This window comes from Elgaria multicarinata, chromosome 1 (assembly GCF_023053635.1).
Source record: "Elgaria multicarinata webbii isolate HBS135686 ecotype San Diego chromosome 1, rElgMul1.1.pri, whole genome shotgun sequence".
NCBI lineage: Eukaryota > Metazoa > Chordata > Lepidosauria > Squamata > Anguidae > Elgaria > Elgaria multicarinata.
In genome coordinates, this window is record NC_086171.1 from 82,892,524 (window position 1) to 82,911,648 (window position 19,125).

At 41.5% G+C, this 19,125-nt stretch overlaps 1 protein-coding gene across 5 annotated transcripts in view; it reads right to left on the reverse strand.

The window, feature by feature from the left end:
• Window positions 1–19,125, reverse strand: part of LOC134401817 (poly(rC)-binding protein 3-like) — a 355,457-nt gene that overhangs the window by 111,207 nt on the left and 225,125 nt on the right. The window contains exon 1 of one of the 5 annotated variants that reach the window (XM_063131100.1): window positions 7,010–7,361. The exons of the other annotated variants lie outside the window; for them this stretch is intronic. The gene's annotated coding sequence lies outside the window, so the exon portion shown is untranslated. Of the gene's footprint in view, window positions 1–7,009; window positions 7,362–19,125 lie in introns of those variants that run through there. 5 annotated transcript variants of the gene reach the window in all.

Below are 19,125 nucleotides of genomic sequence, written 5' to 3' on the forward strand. Positions count from 1 at the left end.
CAAAGTTTGGAAATTTCTTGGTCCAGATACCCTAATCATCCCCATCCCTTTCAGTGGATGGGGAAAGGCTTAAGCATGTCCCGAATCCTCTGTTCTTCATGCTCCCAGGCTGTCTTTTGAACAGGAGCAGCAGCAACAACAACCAATGTTAGGAGAAAAATGTCTCAGTCCAAGAGAATACAACTTGCCCAGGATCATCTAGTGAGAGGACTTAAACCTGGGCCATGCATATACAAGCTCAGCACACTACCCAATAAACCACACAGACTCTCTACCTGTTGGCTCAAATTACCAATGAGCATTTGTTGGCATTAAGGATGTATAAGAAATTATCTTCAGCTTGTTTTTGACAAAGGTTTACCCAGTTCATACCTCCCAGAACTGAACATGGACCCGAATCAATTTGCAGTGAAACGCCATACGTTTCCAAACTTGCAATGCAATTAATGAAAAAAACAAATAATTTACATTCAAAAAATGTGCATGGGAAAAATCATACTTATGAGACATTTGTACAAACACACTTTAATCAATGGGAGAAAAAAAATCCTACTTTTTTTTATAAGTGTACAATTGATGTATACGTTTGGGAAAATGCACGCACAAAGTTGTGCATATGGAAATATGCATGGTTTTTCATGAGGAAAAAAATAAAAGTAACAAAACTTGCAACCTAATATGGACACGACGTAGAGTGAGCTTTGAGGTGGAATTGAGAGAACTTCGACAAGTTCTAGTTTTGTTGATTTACACTTCCCTAGTCAACAATGGTTGGCAAAAGGAAGTAACTTGGTGGAATGGTTAGAAAATCATTTAGCTGTGAGAACAAGAATACATGTGTTGCTTAGGGAAAACATACCAATGTCTGGAGTTGCCACTTCAAGCAGCAGCTATTAAAACCCTAATTATAATGACAATAGCGATTCCTATAGTTCCACATTCAGGCAGTATCATATTATAAGAGAGAAGCATATGGCCAAACTTGCATCTGCAATGATAATATTAATGGGGGAGCAGGGGAGAGTTGGCAGAAACACAGGGTGCTTTACCTCTGCTGCACCCACCAGTTTCCCACTGCAAATGCCCTGAGGCAATTTTTCCAGGCATACTTCCAGTTTTAGAGTCCAGCTGGGACAAACGTCTAAAAATAGCCTCAGTGGGAATTTGCACAGGAGAATCAGCAAATGGGGAAAGGATTACACATACCTTCCTGCCCATCAATTCTCTCCTGCAAGTGTCCTCCCTCCATGTTCCATTATAAGGAAAAGACAGGATTGGGAATCCCATTTCACTCCAAAAGTCTAGTCCCACAGAGATTCACAGGCATTGTGCCTTTGTCTTAAAAATGGCAAGAGGACCATATCATTTTTTGACTTTTCTCTGATTGCTGAATCTTCTGCCTTAGGAGCTGCAGCCATATTTTTCAGTATTTGTTTCACCAAATGGTGGAGCCAGATTAAATAACTTGAAAGTTAAAATTCTTACTTCCCCCAGTACTCCTGCTGTTTCCAGCTGTCACCACTCCTACAATCAAGGCATTGATGACAGCCGTGAAGAGGGAAGAAGGGATCCCTGGGATGCAAACCACTGCACTTCAGTAACAGTGCCATTACAGAGGCCGCTATGCAACATTCACTAGTGACATCATCTAGAGCAGGCAGATGGTTTGGCTTACAATTCACATCATCCCTCATCATTGACTGTGCTGGCTAAGATGAAGGGAGTTGTAGGCCAAAACATGTGGCTGGCCAAAGGTTTCCCACCCCTGATCTAGAGATGTTGTGCAGGTGACACCTTGACATTCTCTGGCTACTGCCACTGAGGAAACTGTCAGCAGCACTGGTGAGAAGTTGTAAAGAATCCCATAAAGAACTGTGTGGTTCTCAGTGATTCTGCACCACTATGCAGAGACCGCTGAGATGGAAATATCAGTGGAAGTCTCTTTTCCTGGTGGACTCCAATCTGGCCATAGGTCCATGTGGAACCTCTGGGAGCATGCCCTCTGATGACCTAGTGATTGGGTAGGTTGATAAGGGAGAAGGTGCTCTCTCAGGTATTCTGGTGCCAAGTTGTTTAGGGCTTTGTACCAAAATCGAAAACCTGGCCTGGTAGCAAATAGGCAGCCAGTGCAGTTCCCTCAGCAAAGGAATAACATGCTGAAATGGGCAGCTCCCAACAACAGCCCAGCTGCTGCGTTTTGAACAAACTCCAGCTTCTGGAGCAGCCTTAAAGGCAGCCCCCATAAATAGGGCAAAATGTTTGGGATTCTGGAATGTCAGCCAGTTACTTTGGCATCCCACTTTGCCAGAACTGCAAATTCTGAGTGTAATCCTCATTTTTAGTATTGGCAGCAGCCCTAATTGAAAAGAAGGAAACTAAAATCTCTGGGTAAGGGTGCTTAAGTTACCTTTCTTCAGTTTTGCAAGAATTCATCATGTAATCAACAGATGATGAACCCAATATGAGTCTTGGGTCAGGTATTCCCTCCTCAGCCATCCTTTGTATGAGACTGAAAGCTCTCACTCCCACTTTCAACTGAAGATTCCTTTTATGTATGAACATGAAGGACTGACTGTAGCTTATTCTAACTTAAGTTAGTTAAAAGAAACCGGGATCAAACCACGGTTTGTTAAATAACTAAGGCTAGAATAAATCATAGTTTCCCAATTTTTCACATAATGGGAAATTTGGTTCATTTGAAAGGAGAAGCAGAACCTTTCACTCTTTTCTTCTCATGCATTAAAAAAAGAAGAAAAGGAAGGGAGACTGTTAGGGTGACCATATGAAATGGAGGACATGCACAGAGACCACGAAGAAGAACCTGGTGAAATTCCCTCTTCATCACCACAGTTAAAGCTGCAGGAGCTATACTAGAGTGACCAGATTTAAAAGAGGGCAGGGCACCTGCAGCTTTAACTGTTGTGATGGAGGAAATTTCACCAGGTTCTCCATATATACAAATGACACTTGCTGAAATTCCCTTTTCAATACAACTATTAAAGATACAGGAGCCCTGTCCTCCTTTTCATATGGTCAGCCTAGGAAGCATGCAAGCCCAAGGCTTGTTATAGTTTGTTCATGATCATCTCACCATGGTTTAGATCAGGGACAGACAACCAGATGTTGTGGCAAACAACTCCCATCAGTTCCTAGCCAGTATAGGCAATGGTGAGGGCTGATGGGAGTTGTAGGGCAAAACATCTGGAAGACCATAAGATGCCACCCCTGATTTAGATGATAATCTGAGCTGGGCAATGGCAAAGTTTTCTCTGATAATCTGAAATGAATGGAGTGCTGAATTCCCTACCAATGTAAGAGTGATCAGAGAATTATCTGAGATTATTTTGTAAACAGGAATGTGAGGCTGAAAGTAATTGGAATCTTTTGTATGTACAGACTGACCCTGAAATAACTTGCGGTAGCACTGACTATCAATACAGATCTGTCTCAGTTCTGTCTTACATAGAAATAGTAACATATTTCTTATGGATAACTTTCACAACAGTCATTTACCTCTGTCACTTTATTTGCCTTTGTACATATTATTTTTTTAAAGCCCATAGTGTTAAAAACCATTTGTATTAGATATTTGCTAGATAGACATCCCAAACATCTGTCTTGCATGGACTGGCTTTTTTTAAAAAACAAAACAAAACCCTGAAGTCTCCTTCAATTTAGCTTTTAAAAAATTCTGATCCTATGTAGCACGTATGTAGGAAGAATTACAGAGGATATATCACCTGGCAGAAAGCCATACTCCCTGAATTCTGTCACACATTTAAAATATTCACGCACACACACATTTATTTAACTAAATGTACTGAATAAACCAACATCTCAGCTAAATCTTATCTTCACTGGATTTGCTGCTAAATACTAAAACCCAAGTGACCCATTTTCCATCTGTTGATTTGTCATTATTGATGGCAAACCATTAATAACAACAAATTATTATTTGATTTTTAAAATATATATATTGAATAATAGTATCAATAATTTTACTGTTTAGCCAAAAGCCAAAAACAATTTACATTACATTGAAAATATTTAGGAAACAAATCCTAACACATCCTTAATTCTTGTCTTCTTCCTGCCATTCATGATTATTATCGTAGCTACTTGTTTGCATGTTATTTTCTTTCAGAATTAAAATGTATTTTTCCTAGTTAAGCTCAGTTGCAAAACAATATTTAAAAAGTGTATATCTTAAGGCCACTATGGTTTGCATTTCTGTGCATCTATGTTCTTTTGATGATGTGCAGTTATCACTTTTTTGGCACATATATTTGTTAAAATTACCACCAATGCTTTAGGGAAAAGAAAAAGTAATAGTAAAACAATGGCATTTTTGGTTTTTTAAACCCTTCATGGTGGAGGTTACAATTTCTATCTTATGTAGCTGTAATAATTTTTGTCAATAGCCAGTGATGATAAAGATCTTGCGAGGCTGAGCGGAGCTCTTAGCCAGAAATCACCATATTCCTGCAATAAACTTATTGCACCTGTTTTATACTTGGCCTCCCACCTTTTCAACTGTGAAAGACTCCCTTGTTGACAAGCATCCTGTTGCTCTTTTCTATGTTCTGATTCATTGCTCTGATAGCACACAGACTTCCTCCAAATAAAACTTCCTTTCCACCTGCAGAGCACACTCATAGCAGAACAAAGCATCTGTATATCCATGGCTACCTCAGGCTGTCATTACACCACCATCAATGCACACCCAACCTTCCTCCCACAACCTTTCAGTAACATGTTAGTTGCAGACTTCCTCACTTTCGTCATCCCATCTAATTAATACCTTGAACAATCAGTAATTCAGACACGCTGCAGCTTTTTATAAGATTCCTCTTCTATTATTTCAGAAGGAAGGGCTTTCTCCATAGCCTTTCTGTTGGAAACCTGTCAGCATATTCCATAGCTCTTAAACCCTTTTGCCCAGCATCTTCTAAAGTTGTTGGCACCAGCACAGTGCACAGCACTGCTAGTGCCACTTTATACTTGTTAATTTTTACAGGAGATGACAGTTCAGTTTTTATATTATCTAAGCAAGACTTAACAGTGCAGTAGTTTATCATTATATCATCCCATTTTGGACTCGTTAAAAGCAGTTCATATCAAACCAAGCTAATTATATAATATAAAACAAAAGGGGATAGATGAAATACAGTACAAAAGTGACAAAGAATCGTGTAGCTCTTAAAGACTCCTTATGACGGCATAAGTTTATTAATAAAAAAAAGCTTGTGCCATAAGACACCAGACAGTCTTTAGGGTACCGTACATAAGATATTTTGTTGTTTTTGCTACAGCAGTCTAGCATGGCTACACCTATTGGAAGGTATAAAAATGGCTACGTCAAACGGCATTCATATAATGCAAACTGAACACACTATTTAGTTTTGTTATTTATGCTTATATTTTTCTGTTTTTCTAAAAAATGTTTGGGCAATAGGACAGGGTATATTGGTTTCACTAAAAGCCAACTCAAACATATATTTTGATATATTATTGCTGCACTTGGTGAAACATGTGGAGCCAAACTTGAGTAACCATTTCAATATATTGAAATATGTTTCATGTCACCCTATGTTTCATAGGGTCACATCCCCAAATCTCCCATGTTCATGTACCACTGCCATGTATGAATATAGGATAAACAGTTAACATGATGTTTTTGTGATTGGAGTTGAGAAAAACATATTGTGTCTTCCTGGTGCAATTGAACTGCTATGCCCACTTTTAAGCCTTTTACACAACTCTATAGTTTGAACTTGCATTTTAGTTACTCTGGCATTATTTTTAATTTTGACAAATTCCAGAAATATGTTCAAACCAAGGGGACAGAAAACACCAAGCAATATAGCTCCATTTTTACTTTGACATGGTTTATGTTTAAAGTCCATTGTAGGTATTATGCACTGAAAACTATTAGTTTAGATCAAGTGGCAGAAAATCAGGTCCTTTATACAATAGTTACAATATTATGTGAACAAAAAGAGTACATAGAAAAAAATAAAAATTATTAATTCTGTTTTTTTTTTAAAGTACTTATAATAAGCCTACTAATATTAGATACATGATTAAAGTAGTACTGTAACATCATGAGGTTAACAAAGTAACAGAAATTACATTTTAATAAGCCAAAAGTACATGGATGGTATTCATATAAAATAGTATAACGAAACCTTAATACCAGGCTTCCGCTAAGCTATGTTATAATTTGGTTTAATTTTCACCTGTCGTACCACAAAATCAATCCACAAAACTGGTAATGATATATTCTTACTTGCTTCAGTTCCTATCAACAAATTTTGTTCGAATAGAGGCTTGTTTATCTCAGTTCAGTCGCTCATAAAAAGACAAAGAGAAACTAACATATGTCCATTCAGAAAGTAAAACTCTCATGGGCTTTTTGCATTTCAGCTTCAAGTTTGATTCTAACTCTAACATACAGTACATATAAAATTCTTTACTTTGAAATCCCATAACAGCTCATTAACAGCTTGCTTTCTTCCTCAAATTTGGGATAAATTTCAAGCAGCCTATTAATGGAAAAGTGGAATCCTAAATGATATTGCAGCATTCAAATCCTCAGACAGATTCAAACTGGGTTACTCACCTAAGTGAAGCCAACACATTTCAGATGACAACTTCTAATACATATTTTAACATAGCCCTCTTGTTCAAATGATAAGCCACATACGCCAAAAGCCTCAAAAGCCAAATTGTTCTTCAAGTAAGTTGCTACTCTTAAATCTTTTCAAGACTTCCCATTGCTGCGTTGCTCAGCTGTCAACAGTGCCAGTAAGCAAGGCACATCACTGATAAAATTCCTAACGGATATGGGCAAAACACAGCAAGCTGTGTTGTTAGACACTTAATACTTCAAGGAAATGTATATTTTTAGCTCCAGTTTAAGTCTTAACACCACCATTGCCCATATTGTAGATTTGCTGGTAAAACCCTTGGCGTCTCCAAACAGCTACAACAGACTGATCGGACTGACCTGCTGAGAGGGTCTCGAAGCCTGAACCTCATGCAAAATTCTCAGCCGGAGCTTCAGGACAATTTCTCTCTCTTTCTGTGGAGTTGTAGCTTAGCAGGGACTCGCTATTTGTCTTCCAAGAGTGGACAGATGGCCGGGTTATCCTGAGCCTTGCAGGAATGAGGCAAAAGATTTGCATTCTCTCACCCTCACCCCCCCACTAGTTTAGCCCCCAAGCAGATAAGCCAGAGTCAGACAGAGTGAGCTGGAAACACACCCCACCACCAATCATTTCAATTAGTGCCACATGAGAGGAGCTTGTGCTTAAAATCTGCTTAAGAAGGGGGCCAGAGGGCAGGGCAATCGCCTTTGCTCTACAATGACAAGAAGCTGCTATAAATATTACTAAACAAAAGCCCTTGTCAAGGGCCTGGAATGTCACATCCTAATGCAATAGCACTGTAAGAGCTCACTATGTACATGGACTACAGAGAGATTAAAGGGGCGGTGGATGGTCTAAAAGAGAAAACATACTCCACACGGAGAGAAGCCATCAACTTCTTCTCAAAAGAATTCTCACTTTAGATTATTATGCACTTATTAGGGACAACAACAACCCCCTTTTAAAGACTACTGTATATCTGGCTAAAACAACAAATCTCAGCCAAACTGACATGTGAAAGTTTAAGTGCGCACATATCCTTCGTTTCAGTTAATTAGCATTCACCGATAGTTGAAGCAAGTAAGCTCTCACTGCTATTGTTGCATAAATTGTTTTTTTCCGTAAAGTCAGAATATGAGTAAGATTAAAAAAATAAAAAATAAAATCAGAACACCTACGTGGTACCACTTTCCCTCTCTCATTCTGTCTCTCTCCAAATCCCTTCTTAACAAACCCACCTTTTCCATGAAGTCCTTGTTTAATCCTCAGCCTTAATTTCCAAGCACAATACAATCCAGGGAAGTCTAACTCTATTTGGTCACATTCGTCCCTTGTTGAGCTTGTCGCTATCACTCCTTCCCTCCCAGAGGTGGAATTTCAGATTTTAGAAGATTCTCAGTCAGATTTAAACACCACTCTTAGATATATTAAAGAGAGACTGTTTTATTGCAACTTAGTTTTAACACAACAAATGCTTGTAGCACAACAAATGCTTTTAACACAAATTTCCTTTTTTCATACTTCACAATAATTATAGAAATTTTCATTACCGCAGGTCAAACTTCACGTGCCACTTTAGCATGTCTATTTAATATGCAGTCCATTTAATTGTTTATAACAACATTTGGGTGGGGGAAGAGAAAAGAAGATGGAATACTCCTGCTCTGTGTCAGTAGCACTTATATCTCCCTCCCCACCAACAAGTTTTAGATTGTGTAAATACCTAATTTAGCCATTCAGGAGCAGGATCCTTCAAATCCAGAAAGATGAGTTTCTACAATCTGAAGAGGGGACTTTACTCTTTGAGGGTTACCTTCCTTCCAAACACTAGCACTACACAATGTGGCATCTACTTTAAAAAAATATCTAGTGCACCACACAGAATTAATCTCCAGCTTTGCTAATATGAAGACTGCTATGTTTCTCTTTATTTTTGTTTCTGCCTACTGAAGAGTCTGTGTATTTCACCTAAGATTGGAGACAAATCTGAGTATCAACTGGATTTTATATTCTCAAAAATGGGAGAATCAGCCTTTCTGTGTCCTAGGTGTAACCTGAAACCTGTGTAACACCTGGTAGAGGCTAATCCATTTAAGTCTGTATCTCCTTTTACACTAGATGTTAAATCTGTGACCATGCCGACTTCATGACTTCAAGATTAAGTTAACTTCCCCCTCCCTCCGCTGCTTTGTGTAACATCTAGCCTGAGTAACAAATCTGGAGATCTTGAAACATTGATCACAATTTTATGCATTTTGGTTGGTTCTAATGAATATATTATTATTTAATGAATTTATATATCACTGATCATATTTTTAAAAATCTCTAGCTCATTATGTATATTAATGACACAATATAACCAATGAATATGAATAATATGCAGCATCTCATATACAGACAGATCTGTCTAAGTTAGGTGTTAATTCTTATCCTTATTACATTAATTTAAACATGTGTTATCTTTGGATTGGTGTTTTCGTGCTGAAATATATAATTCCAATTTATGATTTTAATTTCTTTGCCCACTCCTTTCCACAGGATCTTGAAGTGCATGTGTAGGGTGGAGGCAGCACTGCATCAATCTTGGACAGAGATAGGATGTCAGGGTAAGAGTGTGTGTATGCTCTTTGCGTTCACACTTAAGCTGTCAAGAGGTGGATATGAAAGAGCTATAAAAGCCTGTGTTGCCCCTTGTTAATGTCATGGCTTCAGACCAAGAGCCTGCAAAGGGGGAGTCCTTGCATAGCAGCAGTTCCCAGGAGGAGGTACACTCACTCCCTGGGGGCTGTCTAAATGTTCAGAAAGCCCCAAGGTGGCTGCATGGCGGTGTGGCGTTGATTATACATTGTGTACCCACCCTGGGGCTTTCTGCTGAACTTCTGGAGAAAAAAATTCAGATGACTTTTTTCTCCAGAGCGAGGCGAGGATGTGCAAGACAGCAACAAGTGTTTCACTCTGAAGTCGCAGTGGCCAAGCAGTGCCTGGTAGAAGGCAACCTGCAATTGGTCGCCTTCCACTAGGAAGAGGGTGGTGGCGGTTTTGGTCCATGGATGGCCGTCCAGAAACCCTGCGTACCCTCCTCAGCATTGGGATTACCCAATGCCATCCAAGGGGTGGGGAAACATGGGGTTTTTGAGGGACGTGGCACCAACCCAGTGCCGTAAAGACACCCCCTGGTCTTTCCTGAGTAAACCTCTCCCCACCCCTGTCCAAAATTCTGCACCATGTCCCTTGAACTCCAGGCAGGCATCATAGCAATCAGACTCCAACAAGCGGATCTCTGGCCCCTCCAAAGAACAGGAAGGCCCATATGTCTTCTTGCAGGCAATGCTCAGATTAAAACACGATCTCCAGGGCCTGATGAACTGCATCTTAGAGTAATGAAGGAGCTAGTGGAAGAACTCTCAGAACCTTTGTCTATTATCTTCACAAAATCATGGAAGACGGGTGAGGTGCCGGACGACTGGAGGAGGGCTAACGTTGTCCCTATCTTCAAAAAGGGCAAAAAGAAGGAACCTGGGAACTACAGACCAGTCAGTCTGACATCCATCCCTGGGAAAATTCTGGAGCAGATTATAAAGAAGTCAGTCTGTAAACACCTTGAAATCAATGCGGTGATCACTAGAAGCCAACATGGATTTGTCAAGAACAAGTCCTGTCAGACTAATTTGATCTCATTTTTTTATTAAGTAACCTCCCTTGTGGACTGTTGGAATGCTGTGGACGTCATATATCTTGACTTCAGCAAAGCTTCTGACAAAGTACCACATGACATTCTGATTAACAAACTAGCTAAAAGTGGGCTAGATGGAACAACTATTAGGTGGATTCACAGTTGGCTACAGAATCGGACTCAAAGAGTACTTATCAATGGAACCTTCTCAAACTGGGGAGAGGCAACGAGTGGGGTACCGCAGGGCTCAGTCCTGGGCCCAGTGCTCTTCAACATTTTTATTAATGATTTGGACGAGGAGGTGCAGGGAACGCTTATCAAATTTGCAGATGACACAAAATTGGGTGGGATAGCTAATACCCTGGAAGACAGAAACAAACTTCTAAGTGATCTTGATAGGCTGGAGTGCTGGGCTGAAAACAACAGGATGAAATTTAATAGGGATAAATGCCAAGTTCTACATTTAGGAAATAGAAACCAAAGGCACAGTTACAAGATGGGGGATACTTGGCTCAGCAATACTACAAACGAGAAGGATCTTGGAATTGTTGTAGATTGCAAGCTGAATATGAGCCAACAGTGCAATATGGCTGCAAGAAAGGCCAATGCTATTTTGGGCTGCATTAATAGAAGTATAGCTTCCATATCACAGGAGGTACTGGTTCCTCTCTATTTGGCCCTGGTTAGGCCTCATCTAGAGTATTGCGTCCAGTTCTGGGCTCCACAATTCAAGAAGGATGCAGACAAGCTGGAGCGTGTTCAGAGGAGGGCAACCAGGATGATCAGGGGTCTGGAAACAAAGCCCTATGAAGAGAGCCTGAAAGAACTGGGCATGTTTAGCCTGGAGAAGAGAAGATTGAGGGGAGACATGATAGCACTCTTCAAATACTTAAAAGGTTGTCATGCAGAGGAGGGCCAGGATCTCTTCTCGATCCTCCCAGAGTGCAGGACACGGAATAACGGGCTCAAGTTAAAGGAAGCCAGATTCCAGCTGGACATCAGGAAAAACTTCCTGACTGTTAGAGCAGTACGACAATGGAATCAGTTACCTAGGGAGGTTGTGGGCTCTCCCACACTAGAGGCATTCAAGAGGCAGCTGGACTACCATCTGTCGGGGATACTTTAGGGTGGATTCCTGCATTGAGCAGGGGGTTGGACTCGATGGCCTTGTAGGCCCCTTCCAGCTCTGCTATTCTATGAGTCTATGATTCTATGACAACTGTCTTAGTTTGAAACATCAAATCTTAGCAATCTCAGCATCTTGCTAAACAATATGCTATGAAGTCACTATCCTGAAGCTCCTTCAGAAGGGTCATCCAGTTCATTTAAACCCTCCAAAGTTAACAGTTCAACTAGTAGACTGGTTCAATTTAGCTATCATTGACTGCTCACCCCCGAAATTCAGACTTAAATACTGACACAGCACTACTGCTAATACCTTCCTTCAGTGCATTAGCTGAACAATGATAATACTTTGCATTTATATAGTACTTTATAATACTGAGAGCACTTGATGTCCATTATCCTGGTAATCCTCACAACAGACATGTAAAATATGTCAGCAGTATTTCCATATAGATTAGGGGTATTGAATCTCTTTCAGCCTGCGGGGTAAATTCAATTTTGGAAAAACTCCTGGGCTCTACAATCCAGTGGTGAGCAGGGCAGAAGGCATAAAAGAGGCAAGGCCAAAATGACAGCATATTTTAGATTAAGCCTCTTATTGCCAGTAACTAAGGAGAGGCATACCAACTTTGCGGAATGAGGAGAAAACAAGCAAAATTTGGGAAACCACCAAAACATCAGTAGTTGGGGGAAAGAGGGTGGGACCCAGGTAATGGGGCATGATCATCTGGGGACCTGGAAGGGTGGATTGGGACCCCAGACAGGCCAGATTTGGCCTATCAGTCTAAGGTTCAACACTCCTGCTAAAGATGGAGGAAAGAGATAGTGGGTTACCTAAGGCTGATGTAAAATTTGAATTGGAGACTTCCCAGTTCACCCTGTTACCACTATGTTATAGTAGTCTGCTTATTATTATTCTCAAATGGTAAACACTTTTAGCAGCAATGATAGCAAAAAGAGAACAAATGTTTTAATTGTACATAAATGATTAGTTTATGAAACAATTAGTTTATGAAGTGAAAGTAATCAGACTAAACCCTAATTATGAAGTTTTAATTAAGCATAAATCTCAAACAATTTGCTAGTTTTGAATTTCTGTATTACATTTAATAAAACTATTGACATAGTACCCACTAATATAACAATGCATATTTCTTACTACGTTATTTCAGTCCAAAATATAAGTATAGTACAATGCCATGGTTGTGCATGATTGAACAAGACATTTAAAAATAGTTAAAACTTATTTTTAGGCACTTAATTTACATTGAACAAGTAAAAGGTTTCTCTAAAACAGGGCAGAGCCAAACGTTGAGTTTGAGTTAGTGTCGGTAGGCTGCAGTTTTGAAACAGTGGCCAATCGCTGTCAATATGGGGGTCTAGGATATGGAAGGTCACTACTGCCACTAGAATTCTTGGGCATCATACTTTGTCCCAGCTCCCAGAAAAAAGACTGTTGATGTCACTTTGGCACAGCTGGTCATGACCTCTATGTTTTGGACTGCAATTCCCATAATTCTCAGACAGCATGGCCATTAGCTGCTGATGGGGGCTTCTGGGGGGAAAGTGATGGCTCTCATCATTGCATCATTCATGGGGCCCTACCACTGGTGGCCAGCACTGTTGGTTCCCAGTGTATGCATGGCCCCTACCACTGGGGGCAATGATGTAGCTCTTCTGAGGCAAGCCCCCAAATGACCAGAAATGCAGGTTTCTAGAAGGGGCAGGTTGCGCCTTCCAGACATCTGCATTTTTGGTAGTTGGAGGGCTTGCCCACAGAAGCACTACATCACTGCCACTGAAAGATGGGGTGGTGCAAGTCACGTATGCACGAGGACCACTTGTTCTCCCTAGTGTGGGAGAAGGGGTCAATCAGACTCAGAATCTAAAACTGAAGGAGAAGAAGAACCAAGAACTTAACAGCCAACAAAGGAAGTGGGGGAGGAGATCCTCCAAGACTCTTCAGGAGTCAAGGATGAATCTTCCCATGAGCTTATTGTGAAGTCAGAGTCCATTTCACCCCACACACTCCAGAGAACATCAGAGTTGACAGATCCCAGATTCCATCACAAAGTCAAGTGGGTGGAGTTCAGAGGAGGGGGGAGGCAGTCCCTTAAGGTAGTGGCTTGCAAGAAGCTCCTCCCAAAAAACCCTCCCTGAGCTAAAGTGCCTGTTAGATTGTAGCAAAGAGTCTTGCTTTAGTTGAAGGCAACTGCCTAGCTTTGTTAGCTAAATTAAACTTAGAGGATAGCTCCTAGCATTCACACTCTCTTCAGGTGTGAAGAGATGTTTATTTGTTGAATAAAGCCTTGTGGATTATACACAGATGTCTTCATTGTCTCGCATCAGTGGGAGGTCTTAAAATCATGGCGGCCAGTACTAACCACCAGCAGTAGAGCACCGTTGGATCCTACCACTGATGGCCTCCAGACAGTGACTGCCAGGTAATGTTTTGGCAATTTCACCCCCTCTGAAAATTCCCCAAATAATTATATGGCAGCATTTCAGGCTAGCCTTACCTAAACTGAGCTTCCCGAAATAAGAACATAAGAGCTAAGCTGGATCAGATCAAGGGTCCATCTAGTCCAGCATTCTGTTCACATGATAGCCAGCCAGCTGACCACAGGAAATTCACAAGCAGGACATGAGTGCAAGAACACCCTCCCACCCATGTTCCCCAGCAACTGGTGTATATAGGCTTAATGCCTCTGCTACTGGACGCAGCATGTAGCCATCAGGACTAGTAGCCATTGATCGTCTTCTCAAGAATTTATCCAATCCCCTTTTAAAGTCATCAAACTTGGTGGCCATCACTACATCTTGTGGCACTGAATTCCATAGTTTAACTATGCACTGTGTGAGGAAGTACTTCCTTTTATCTGTTCTGAATCTCCCGCCAATCATCTTCATGGGATGACCCCAGGTTCTGGTATTATGAGAGAGTGGAAAAAAAGTCTCCCTATCCACATTCTCTACACCATGCATAATCTTCACCTTTCCCCACAGCTGTTGTAACCTTCCCAGCTGCTGTACGTTCCCTGAATGGGGAGTTGCTCCAACCCCTTGATCATTTTAATTCAGTAAGTATTGTAGAAATTTAGATTTGCCAACAATAGATAGTATAGATTTGGTAAAGATTCAGTACATCATGATAATTATGAACATTTCTGTGAAAACAAAAGAGCTGACAGGCTAGGTTAATGCATCCATCCACCTAAAGAAAGGATGCAATACAAACTAATATTGTATTGTTAGGGCTGTGCAAGTGAGGAGGATGCCTTATCTCTAGGCTTGCTTAAGAGCTTTGGAAGGTTTTGGCAACACTTCATCTGCTTGAGTGGGTGTAAAGGAAGCAGTTTAGAAAATCTGTATATAGCTAGAGAAGGGACCGCCTTTTTGCAATGGAAAAAGGGAGACATAATGTAGCATTTTGGAACTGATGTGGTGTGACTGCCTGTTCCTCTCTTGGTCAGCCTGTAAAGTAGGAAGTGAACAGGTATCACAAAACCATAATAACAGGAGATAACCCCAACATGGAAAATGATCCTGATGTGGTGATCCTATAAACAACACTGTTATCTTTCAGGCGCCAGGTCAAGACTTTTCTCTTCTCCCAGGCATTTAACAGCATTTAACAACGCTAAGTTTGTTTTGTAACGGACCCAAGAACTGTTGTTTTTTAAATGGATACTGTTGTTTTTATATTTCTGATGGTTTTTAAATTTTGTATACTTTTTAATGTTTACTCTTTTAACTTTTGTGAACTGCCCGGAGAGCAGGCAGGGTGGTATATAAATGTAATAAATAAAATAAATAAATAAACATAACAAGATTTAATGTATGGTGTATCTTTCTTTCATGATTGTTATAATGTGCAAAAGTCTTTTCTCCTCAGTGGGAAGATGTTCCAAACTTCTAAAAAAAGTCTCTATATTATGATTTCAATTTCTTTTTGATTTAAAAATGTTTCTAAAACAATCTGATATTATTAGAATAATTGGTGGATTTCCTGCTTTACATATAGTTACGACTATTCTAAACACTGAGAGCCCCCTCTTTTAATTCATGACTATGAAAGTAACTCAAAATTAAGATGCGTTTGGATTCAAACTTTAACATAAGCAGCTCTTCGGGGAAACAAACATATATATGGAAAACTATCTTTCCATATTAGTTGATGAGTTCTTTTAATTTCTTTCATTTGATAAGCATGAAGTATCATCACAATCAAATAGTGCGGTATTCTTGCTCTTTCCTTTAATATGTTCATGGGGAAAATAATGGATTGTGCTATTTTCTGTGTCTGGATAAAATGTTTCAGTTCTAGAGATAAAGACATACTCAGCTGAGCAATTAAACAGTGAAGTACAATGATCCAACAGAGCAGAAGTAGCAGATTTAATTACTGCTTAGAGGTAGGAAGGAGAACTAATTACAGGGTTCATAAGCCACATGCCAGTCTTCTCCTTAACCATTTGAATTGATTGTGTTGGATGAAGCTCTGCAGACTCAGCAGCAAAACACAATAGGATAAAATATTTCCACAATAGAACTTTTTTTAAAAAAAGAAGGGAGGTGTGTGTGTGTGTGTGTGTGTGTGTTTATTTATGTAAATGGAGACCAGTTTGTGTATAGCTTGCATTTCTTCATTAACTCAGTAAATTTATCAGCTTTGTTACATAGACAGTGCTGAAATGAATAACGTGGATATATTCAAAGCCATAAGTTTGAACAGGTTAAGAGGTTACGTTGCATGTTCTACAGAAGTAGCAAGAGGAAGTGCACATAGCCATTGCTGGGAGATTTGTCTTTTGAAACCACACTGGGAGTATGAGCATCTTCCCTCTTCACACAAGACCTGAAAGTGTGGGGAGAGGAAGCCTCCAGTTCTGCTGCAGCTGGTTCAGGCTCAGTCCTGAACCAGCTGGAGTCAGAAATTCAGGGATCAGGAATCCTCAGTCAGGAATCCAGGGGTCAGCAACATCAGAGATGAGTCCAAGGAGAAATGGTGTTTCAAGGTACTGGGAGCTGAAATAAAACGTTCTTCCAGCAGCCTAGTACTAAGGCCTATAAGTGGAGCTTCAGGAGCCCAGGACTTGGTTGCAGCACATCAGACGCTTCTAGAAGTCTTCTTCATGAGGAGGGCTCTACTCACAATGAGTGCTTTACTCATGAGGAATAGGCTTACAGAAAGAAGGCTATTAAGCCCCTATGAAACACCCACAGCTGCCATCAGTAGCAAAGTTTCTTTGATTGTGTTCAGGTAAAGAGTTCCATCTCTGTATTGTCGTTAATGCAGAGATATGGTATCCAACCCTGCATTTTTTTTCTACTGTTCTCCTACACTGGCAGATATTTCAGGAGATGGAGGCGGTAGGAGCTGAGCTTTGTGTAACCGCCTCTTCTCCCAGCTGAGATTAGTAAAGGATGGAATAGAAGGGAACATATTTGGGGATGAGCAGGGCTATATGGTGGGAACAGATTCAGTGGGAGCAGAAGGTTTGCAGAAATCCCAACTTCCAGTATCTTTCTGGTTAGGGCTTAAGAGTAGGTCCTGGAAGCAAATCACCAGAGTGAATGACCAGGAACAGGGGGAATTTGTGGTTCAAGAGGTGAAACAGAGGGTGATTTTGTGGATGTGTGTGTTGTGGCTTGTATATGTTGCTCTTGTTTTTAACTGTTGAGGAGGCATGGCTTCAGCTTTTGCTTTGGCTGCTGAATAAGCTGATTCAGCCTGTTACTGCCTGAACAACTAAGGGCCTTGCTAGACCTGCCGGCTTACGCCGGCAGGGAGGCGGGGCCGAGGCGCGCTGAAGTTAGCGCGCCTCCCCCAGGCTACCAGACGGCGGACGCGTAGCGACGTCGCGTCCCTGCCGGCGTCCGCCATTTTTTTTTTTTTTAAAGGGGCCGGGTGCGGCCCGAAGACGGTGGACAAGGTAAGTGGGTTTTTTTTGTTTTTTCTACCGGGGGGGGGGGCGAAGGATCACCGGGTGGGTGGCAGGGTGGGTGGCACGGGGGGAGGCCGGGTGCGATCGCGCCGCGCGCCGCCCGAGCTCGGGCAATGCCTGGCATGGGGTGGCATTGCCCGGGCGGCGGATCGCACCTGGCCTCCCCCCGTGCCACCCACCCTGCCACCCACCCGGTGATCCTTCGCCCCCCCCCCGCCGATGTGCCCGGTCCGCGCTGTGCCTGGTCCGCAGCTTTTCGTGGCTCCTCGCGAGTAAGCGAGGAGCTGCGAAAAGCCGCAGAACTCTCCACACTTCCCCCAGCCCCGGCCTGAGGCCGGAGCTGGGGAAAAGGCGCGCCATAAGCGACTTCGCTTATGGCGCGTAAGACCAGGCCTCAGCGCGGCCTGTCTCCGGATTCCCCTGTGCGTCATCTGGACGCACAGCAGGGAAGCCGGGACAGAATGCGCGTTAAGGCCTCGTCTAGGAAGGCCCTAACTCTCTCTCTCTCTTTTTATATAGAGTCACTAGTAAATCATGAAAATCTCACATGACGTCCTTATTGAGAAGATGATAAAATGTAAGCTGGACGCTACTACTGATAGCTGGATCTATATCCAGCTATCAGTGGGACAACTGTACTCAATGAATGCTCATGGCACTGTGACAGCCTGGAGGGAGGTCTCAAATGGAGTGCTGCAGGGCATTGTTCTAGGTCCTGTGCTGTTCAACATTTTTATTTATAAATAACTTGGATGAGGATATGTTTATCAAATGTGCAGATTACATGAAGCTGGGAGGGGTAGCTAATGCCACAGAAGACAGAATGAAGATTCAAAATTATCTTGACAGGCTGCAATGCTGAGCCAAAACCATCAAGATGAATTTCAACAGGGATTAATCTAAAACTCTGCATTTAAGTATGAAAAATGAAAGGCACAAGTATAGGCATGGTTTGGCAGCATTCTATATATATGAAAAAGGATCTTGGTGTCCTAGTTGATCGTAAGCTGAGCATGAGCCAGCGGTGTGATGCAGCTGCTAAATAACAGAAGCACAGTGTCCAGATTTTGGAAGCAATAGTTCCATTCTATTCTGTGCTGGTCAGGCCAGTTGTGGACATAGGAACTGGAGAGTATCTAGACAAGAATGACCAGGATGCTGAGGGGTCTGTCTGGAAACCAAGTCATATGAGGAACTGTTGTGTTTAGCTTTGAGAAGATGATCTCTGTTGCTCCAGCACTATACCAGTGGGTAGGACTAGATTTCAGCTAAACATTAGGAGAAACTTCTTAATGGTAAGATGTGTTTGACAGTGGAACACACTGCCTCCAAAAGTGGTGGCTTTTTCTTTGCTGGAGGTATTTAAGAAGAAGCTGCAAGCCATCTGTCAGATATAATGTGGTTGCAAGATTCCTGCACTGAGGAGGCAGTTGGACTAGATGGCCAACACAACCTCTTTCAACTCTAAAATTGTATGATACTGTTATTCCAATGTTTCTCACTACAAGGGAAACTGAGACGAGAGGACTGATATAGGGCTGATTCAAATATCTGTCCCTACAGAATATCTCAGTTTTTCGACGGTTCATGGGGAGGACGAAAACTCACCTAAAGTTCAAGACAGGAAGGCAGACGTTTGAGGGGTGTGTGGGTGAAGACAGATCAGCACCTTTCTCCCCTCTTTTTTATATTAAAAAAGGGCAAAACACAGCATTCAGCAGCTGGTTCC